We start from the raw sequence: 6,848 nt of genomic DNA, 5'->3' as shown, positions 1-6,848 counted from the left end.
CAATTTTGAGGATTGTCCTCGCTGCGGCCATCTTGCTTTGCCGGATGGAGCCCAGCATCCTGGAGAGTACATCAAAGTACCCACAAGGGGGCACCACTTGACCAGGAAAGTAACAAAAATACCTGTCATCTTGTCCAATTCCTTACCGAATTTGTTTCTTCACTTTGTTTCTTAAATTAAGATTTTCAAATTGGATCGCCCAGAGAGATACAAGGAGTTCCTGATTTTCCAACAGTGATTTCTGAGCAGCTTGAAAACTTGTTCCCATTGTGTGGCCATGGAGCCCGAGCTGCCCTGTGCAGGTAGATTCTCGAGGAAGAGACAAGTAGCTCCTCAGAGTCCTTACCACAGGGCAGCCTCTAGAGATTCCAGAGGAGCTCAGTTAGAGGGGCCAGGATCTCCCACTGGACCCAAGATTCAAGGGAAATCATGCATCAAAAAATAAGTTGGAGAGTATGGCCATCTTTCCAGGGCTGGATCAACCTCCTGTCTCTCTGAGGTAATTTTCAACTCTATGCAGAGTTGCCCAAGAAAAGTCTTCCTTGTTGGCCCCATCTCTCCACCCCTTCTTCCATTCAGACACATGATCCAACAGGCTTGCTCCAAAACCCCATTGCATACTGGTTCCCAAAGAGCCCCTCAAGTTCCAAAACCACTTCTCCCACAAACAAAATTTCCATTTGCTTAAGCTTAGTAGTAAGGAAAGACCCCTCTTTACTCAAACACAATGTGAAAACATTTAAGCTGAGCAAAATAGGAGGCTGGAAGGAAAACCCATAGAAACAGCCTCCGTAAAACAATCCCTAATTCCTACCCCAAGTGATTCACCTATTCCTTGGTATTCTGGCACTTAGCCTTCACACAGCCTTAACTGTGGACTCATCTGAGATGGTGTAAATGCTCCATATATTCTCCATGGTCATCTTTACTGTTCACAGGTGGCACCAGCATCCATCCATCCATCCATCCATTCAGTTAATTCCACAAACATTTTGGGGCATCTAAAATGTGCCTGGCACTAGGGCAGGTGCTAGAGAGGGGATGGGGAAAAGAGTGAGAACAATGAAGGTCAAGTCTCCACCCTTAGAGAGTTCACATTATCATGTCAGAGGCAAAGTGCCCAGTGAATACGGAACTATTGCTAAATTATGGGGGCAAGCAGAGGGAAAGAAAGAAAGAAACCAAACAGATTGTGCTTTAAGAAGGAAACCAACCATCTCAACAGAGGACCAAGGGAAATTCCTCCTTAAGAAAGGTAAGAGAAGGGGCGCCTGGGTGGCTCAGTCGATTGGACGTCTGCCTTCAGCTCAGGTCATGATCCCAGGGTCCTGGGATTGAGTCCCACATCCGGCTCCTTGCTATGCGGGAACCCTGCTTCTCCCTCTCTCACTCCCTCGCTTGTGTTGCCTCTCTCACTGTGTCTCTCTCTCTGTCAAATAACTAAATAAAATCTTTAAAAAAAAAAAAGTAAGAGAAGGCAGGAGAGATGGTGAGACCCAGGGAAGAGAACGGGGCATTGCAAAGCCCCCCCTTCCCCACCAGCTTTTGGAGGTAGCTCTTGCTTGCTGAATGTTGGCTGCTTCCCGAAGACAGAAAGCTCTGGCTGACTGGAGGAGTGATGGATGACCCCTGAACGGGAAGGGAATGGCTCACAAAAAATATATATATATAGCTGAAAATTTAGCCCATAGTGTATCTCTAGCCCATCCCTATTTCTAAGTGGGTTACGTGTCAGAGAAAGACCTCCGAGCACATGTCTTCACTACTCAGATGTAAAGACCCTGCCACTCACCACATTTACTATTCCACTCAGGCTCTGCTTCTCTCCATTGCATTTTCCACCAGCAGCTGGACTCCGGGTCCTTCAGCAATACAACCCCTCGCAGCCCACACCAGGACTTCTCCGAAGGTGGGGACCTGCTGCAGCAGAAACACCTGTGGTGCTTGTGGTGGATTCCTGGGCTCTGGTCCAGACTCAGGAATCAGACCCTCTAGAGATGGGATCCAGAAATCTGTGTTTCTCACAGGTCCCCAGGTGTTCACATATGCTCTACAGTTTAAGAATCTGTAGGAGTCATCTGAAACTAATGATGTACTATATGTTGGTTAGTTGAATTGCAAAAAAATAAATAAAAGAATCTGCAGGAGTCTGCTCTTCATTTCTGAGAAGACACGGGTCTATACCAATGTGAGGCATGATTACTCCATGTTTATGATTTGGGGGCTGGGGCATTTGGATGATGAAAAGTGTTAAGGTTTGACTTGTGTTTCCCTCTCAAAATTCATATGTTGAAGTCCTAAACCCCCAGGTTCTCAGAAAATGACCTCATTTGGAACCAAGGTTGTTGCAGATGTAATTAATTAAGAAGTCATTAACCAATTTGACTAGTGTCCTTATTGAAAAGGGGATATTTGAACACAGGCACACACAGAGAGAACGCCATCTGGAAATGAAGGCAGAGGTCAGGGTGATGCTTGTAGGAAGGCCAGGGATGGCCAGCAAACCAGCAAACCAGCTTCCAGCAGAAGCTAGGTGGAGGCCTGGCACGGATGCTCCGTCACAGCCCTCGGAAAGGAACCACCCCTGCCGACCCCTCCGTGGTGGGCTTCTAGCCTGTGGGGCTGGGAGGCCACACACTTCTGTTGTTTAAGCCCTGCAGTCTGCTATTTGTTACAGCAGCCATGGCAAACGAATCAAGGTGGCATGGTACTAACACTACACTGTGCTTCATTGCAAGCCTGTTGGCCGAGTCTGCGCCACCTGCGCCCCAAGGGGGAGGAGGGGAGGTTCTGAAACCACTTGGACCTAAAGGTCTGCGGGCTGTAGAGTCACAGGGAGCACCAAAAAGCCCAGGAAGCGCCTCGTCTTAGGGCTCATCAGTCTTCCAGTAAGAGGCACAGTCCACCCAGCTGATGGATGGAAATGGTATTGACTACTGTTCGGGCCCAGGGAGAGAGCTGGTGGCTAACACAAACATAGGAGATTAAAATAGGGAGAAGGACAGGCTGTCGGACGTCTGCAGACAGAGGAAATGGTGGCTGTTCTTTACAGTGGGAAAATCCCCACCCAATCTCAGAGGACATACTCTATTTTCTCACGTGACACCGGTAATCCTCTATAAAGGTTCTTAAAAGTCAGCCAAGAGGAGGGCTTTATTGAGGTATAATTTATATACAATAAATTCAAGCCTGGGTGGCTCAGTCGGTTAAGGTCTGACTCCTGGTTTCCACTCAGGGTCCTGGGGTTGGGCCTACATCTGGCTCCACAGTTAGTGGGCAGTCTGCTTGAGGATTCTCTCTCTCTCTCTGCTCCTCCCCCTGCTCATGCTCGCTCTCTCTCTCTCTCAAAAAAATAAAAGCCCAGAGGGCATTTCAAAAGGGTATGAATGAAGTTTTGGGGGTGATATAAAGATTCTATATCATGATTGTGTTGTTGTTTGCTACATGACTGTGTAAAAGTTGTCAAAAATAATTTGTATGGAATTGTACATTTAAAATTGTTGAATTTTATTGTATATAAATTATACCTCAATAAAGCTGATTAAAGTAAAAAAATCAGCCCATAACAGAAAATTCTGGCTAAATGTATTTGGTGATCAGGAGGAAAATCCAAAAAACAAAAACCAAACCCACTCATTTTGCAAACAATCTTTTTAACAAGAAACCAGACTGCAAATAGACCATTTGATTTAAAACACAGTTTAGAAAAATAGAAAAATAAAACAAAGGTAATTTATGGTACTTTTACCAGAAAGTGGAAAAAAAAAAACCAGATGTATTCTAGTATCCTCAGCCGGATGGTTAATCTGATCTCTAAAATATGATTAAAAGAAAAGAGGAACCAGAAAATCCTCTTCACTGAAATGCAGAACAAAAATTAAAAGGACTCATAAAAAAAAAAATCTCTGAGTATAAATGTTGTTAAATGCAGAAATAAGCAGAGAAGCATTCCCATTAGACCTGAGAAGATTTGTTGGTAACTTTCAAATTAAAAGATGAAGGTGAGGAATTATCACATCACTAAGAAATGTATCTACAACTCGTTTCCACACTGCATACTGTTCTGTGGAATATTGGCAGCATATTCTTGGATAAACAGAAGTCCATTTGCCTTTGGAAATAAGTTCAAAGAGTTAAGTTCAGTATTGGAGAATTGGATGTTACCTTCAGGGTTATGTTCTAGCTGAGAGCTAGCTTGAGCTTATGCTTAATTTATAGAGGCGTTCAGGGAATTTTTGCTCCCGGAAACATCTGCCCGCTCCCACTTCCAGACTTACATAGCATCATAGTGCAATAAAGAACCCTGGCTTGGAGCCATCCTCGACTGTGAAAGTAGGGTGAGGAAGGCAACCTTGTCAGGTGAGAATCCAGGGAAGTTACAGAAAGCACCCAGAACACGGCATGACCCCAAGGCACTATTGTCCGTAGGTTCCCTTACATTGAACAATTTGATGCCTTGTGAAGTCATACTTTTGTCTCGGAGGTTTTCATACTGCATTTTTTTCCTGTTACACATTATAGATGAAAAGGAGAGGTGTCTCATTTAGTGTGGTTTTAGAGAAAAATCCCAGCATGGATACACACTTGCCCTGAGAACTGGGGCAAACTATGTAATACACCTGAACCTTTATTTCCTCGTCTACAAAATGGGATAATACCTACCTCATGAGTCTGTGGTAAGACCTAGGTTGTACAATATTACACATAAGCACTTATGCTATACCTAGTATTTATTAAGTACACAATAAATTACACTAGTATTAGATGATACTTTTATTTTATTTTTTTAAACTTTTTTTTAAAGATTTTATTTATTCATTTGAGACACAGAGATACAGAGACAGAGAGAGAGCGAGCATGAGCAGGGAGAGAGGCAGAGGGAGAGGGAGAAGTAGGCTCCCCGCTGAGCCAGGAACCTGATGTGGGGCTCGATCCCAGGACCCTGGGATCATGACCTGAGCCGAAGGCAGACACTTAACCATCTGAGCCACCCAGGCGCCCCTAGATGATACTTTTAAATGGTTTTATTACAGCCTTTCCACAATTACATGGTGGAATTTAGAAGATCAGCTTTTAAATTTCCTATAAATCAACAAGTTTAAAATTAAGTTCATTACACTAAATTAAATCCATATTAAATCAAGACCTGCTGAGTTTTATTTCAGTCATGTGCTCATTCAACAACTATTAAATTATTGAGGATTTGGTACCCCAAATACTATATTGAGCATGAGGATAGAGCAGAGAGTAAGATGGATACAACCCTTTCTCTTATAGACCTTATCATCTGGAGGGGGAGCAGACACTATACTAATAAATCATGTATGTGTTAGGTGGTGGTAAATGCTCTGAGGGGGCACCCAAAGTAGGGAGTGTATGAAATGCTGGGGAGGGAGGGGAGGAGAGGAGAAGGGTGACTATTTTATATCTGAAAGGTATAAGACATAAGCAGAGAACATACAGACTGTGAAGGGCACAAACTACGTAGACATCTAGGACAAGAGCATTCCAGCAGAAGAAAGAGCATGCACAAAGGCCCTGAGGCCAACATCTTGATGTGTTCAAAACACAACAAGAAGGCCTATGTGATCAGAGCCAAAAGAATGGGGGGCAGGGGATGGAAGGAAACAAGTCAGAGGGGAGGCAGACCATAGAAGATCTCTCAAGCCAGGGTGAGCAAATGAGATGAAGGGTTTGGAGCAGAGTGGCATGATGGAACTTATATTCCACTCCCCCCCCCCGCCCACCTATCTGCCCCCAACACTGGCTGCTTTAAAGGGCTATTGTTGGGGCGCCTGGGTGGCTCAGCTGGTTGGGCGACTGCCTTTGGCTCAGGTCATGGTCCCGGAGTCCTGGGATCAAGTCCTGCATCAGGCTCCCTGCTCGGCAGGGAGTCTGCTTCTCCCTCTGACCCTCCCCCCTCTCATGCTCGCTCTCTCTCTCATTCTCTCTCTCAAATAAATAAATAAATAAATAAAATCTTTAAAAAAAATAAAATAAAGGGCTATTGTTCTTTTGGTGTTTGTTTTTGTGTACTTATATTTAATAGGGTCACTCTGGCCACTGTGTTGAGAAGAGACTGTCAGGAGACAAGAACAGAAGCAGGAAGGCCAGTTAGGGGCATAACGCAGAGAGAGGTGAGGCAGGCTTAGACCAAAAGGGAGCAGCACGGGGTGAAGTGGCTATGTTCTGGATGTTTCAAAGGCAGAGAACTTGAAGATGGACCAAATGTCAGCCTGAGTGGCAGCAAGGAATCAAAGAGGACTCCAAGATTTTGTCCTGCACAAGCTGTCACTCACTGAGATAGATGACTGCAGAAGGCACGGGTTAGTTGAGGAATTTAGATGTTTGCTTTTTATTTTTAGTATTAAGCCTAATAGGTGTTCAAATGAAGGTATGAAATAAACAACTGTACGTAGAAGTGTAGGCAAGAGAGAGCTTTAGGAAGCATTAACTTTAGGTGGTATTTAAAGCCTCGCAACTGGATGAGATCCACTAAGGAGTAAGTGAATGTGGATAAAGAGATCCACAGACTGAGCTCTGGGGTTGGAGAAAGGAGGAGGAGGTACAACTTCCTGAGCTGGGGAGATGGACTGGGGAGGCTGAGAGGTAGCTAGAGTCCTCTGGGCACAGTAAGGAGAGAAGAGAGCTGTGCACACAGCACCAGAGATTCACAAAGGGTCCCCTTCGAGCCCTAACCTGCTGCTCCATGCAGGAATGTGTGCAAAAAATCCCCTCTAATTTTTACATCAATCCCCAGCACACACACAAGGTCCAGAAGAATCCCTAATCCTTATCTATTATATATACAGTTAAACAAAGAAAACTTCTCAGTGTCTGACATCCAA

Source organism: Zalophus californianus, chromosome 15 (genome assembly GCF_009762305.2).
Source record: "Zalophus californianus isolate mZalCal1 chromosome 15, mZalCal1.pri.v2, whole genome shotgun sequence".
Classification (NCBI taxonomy): domain Eukaryota; kingdom Metazoa; phylum Chordata; class Mammalia; order Carnivora; family Otariidae; genus Zalophus; species Zalophus californianus.
This window is presented reverse-complemented; position numbering follows the sequence as displayed.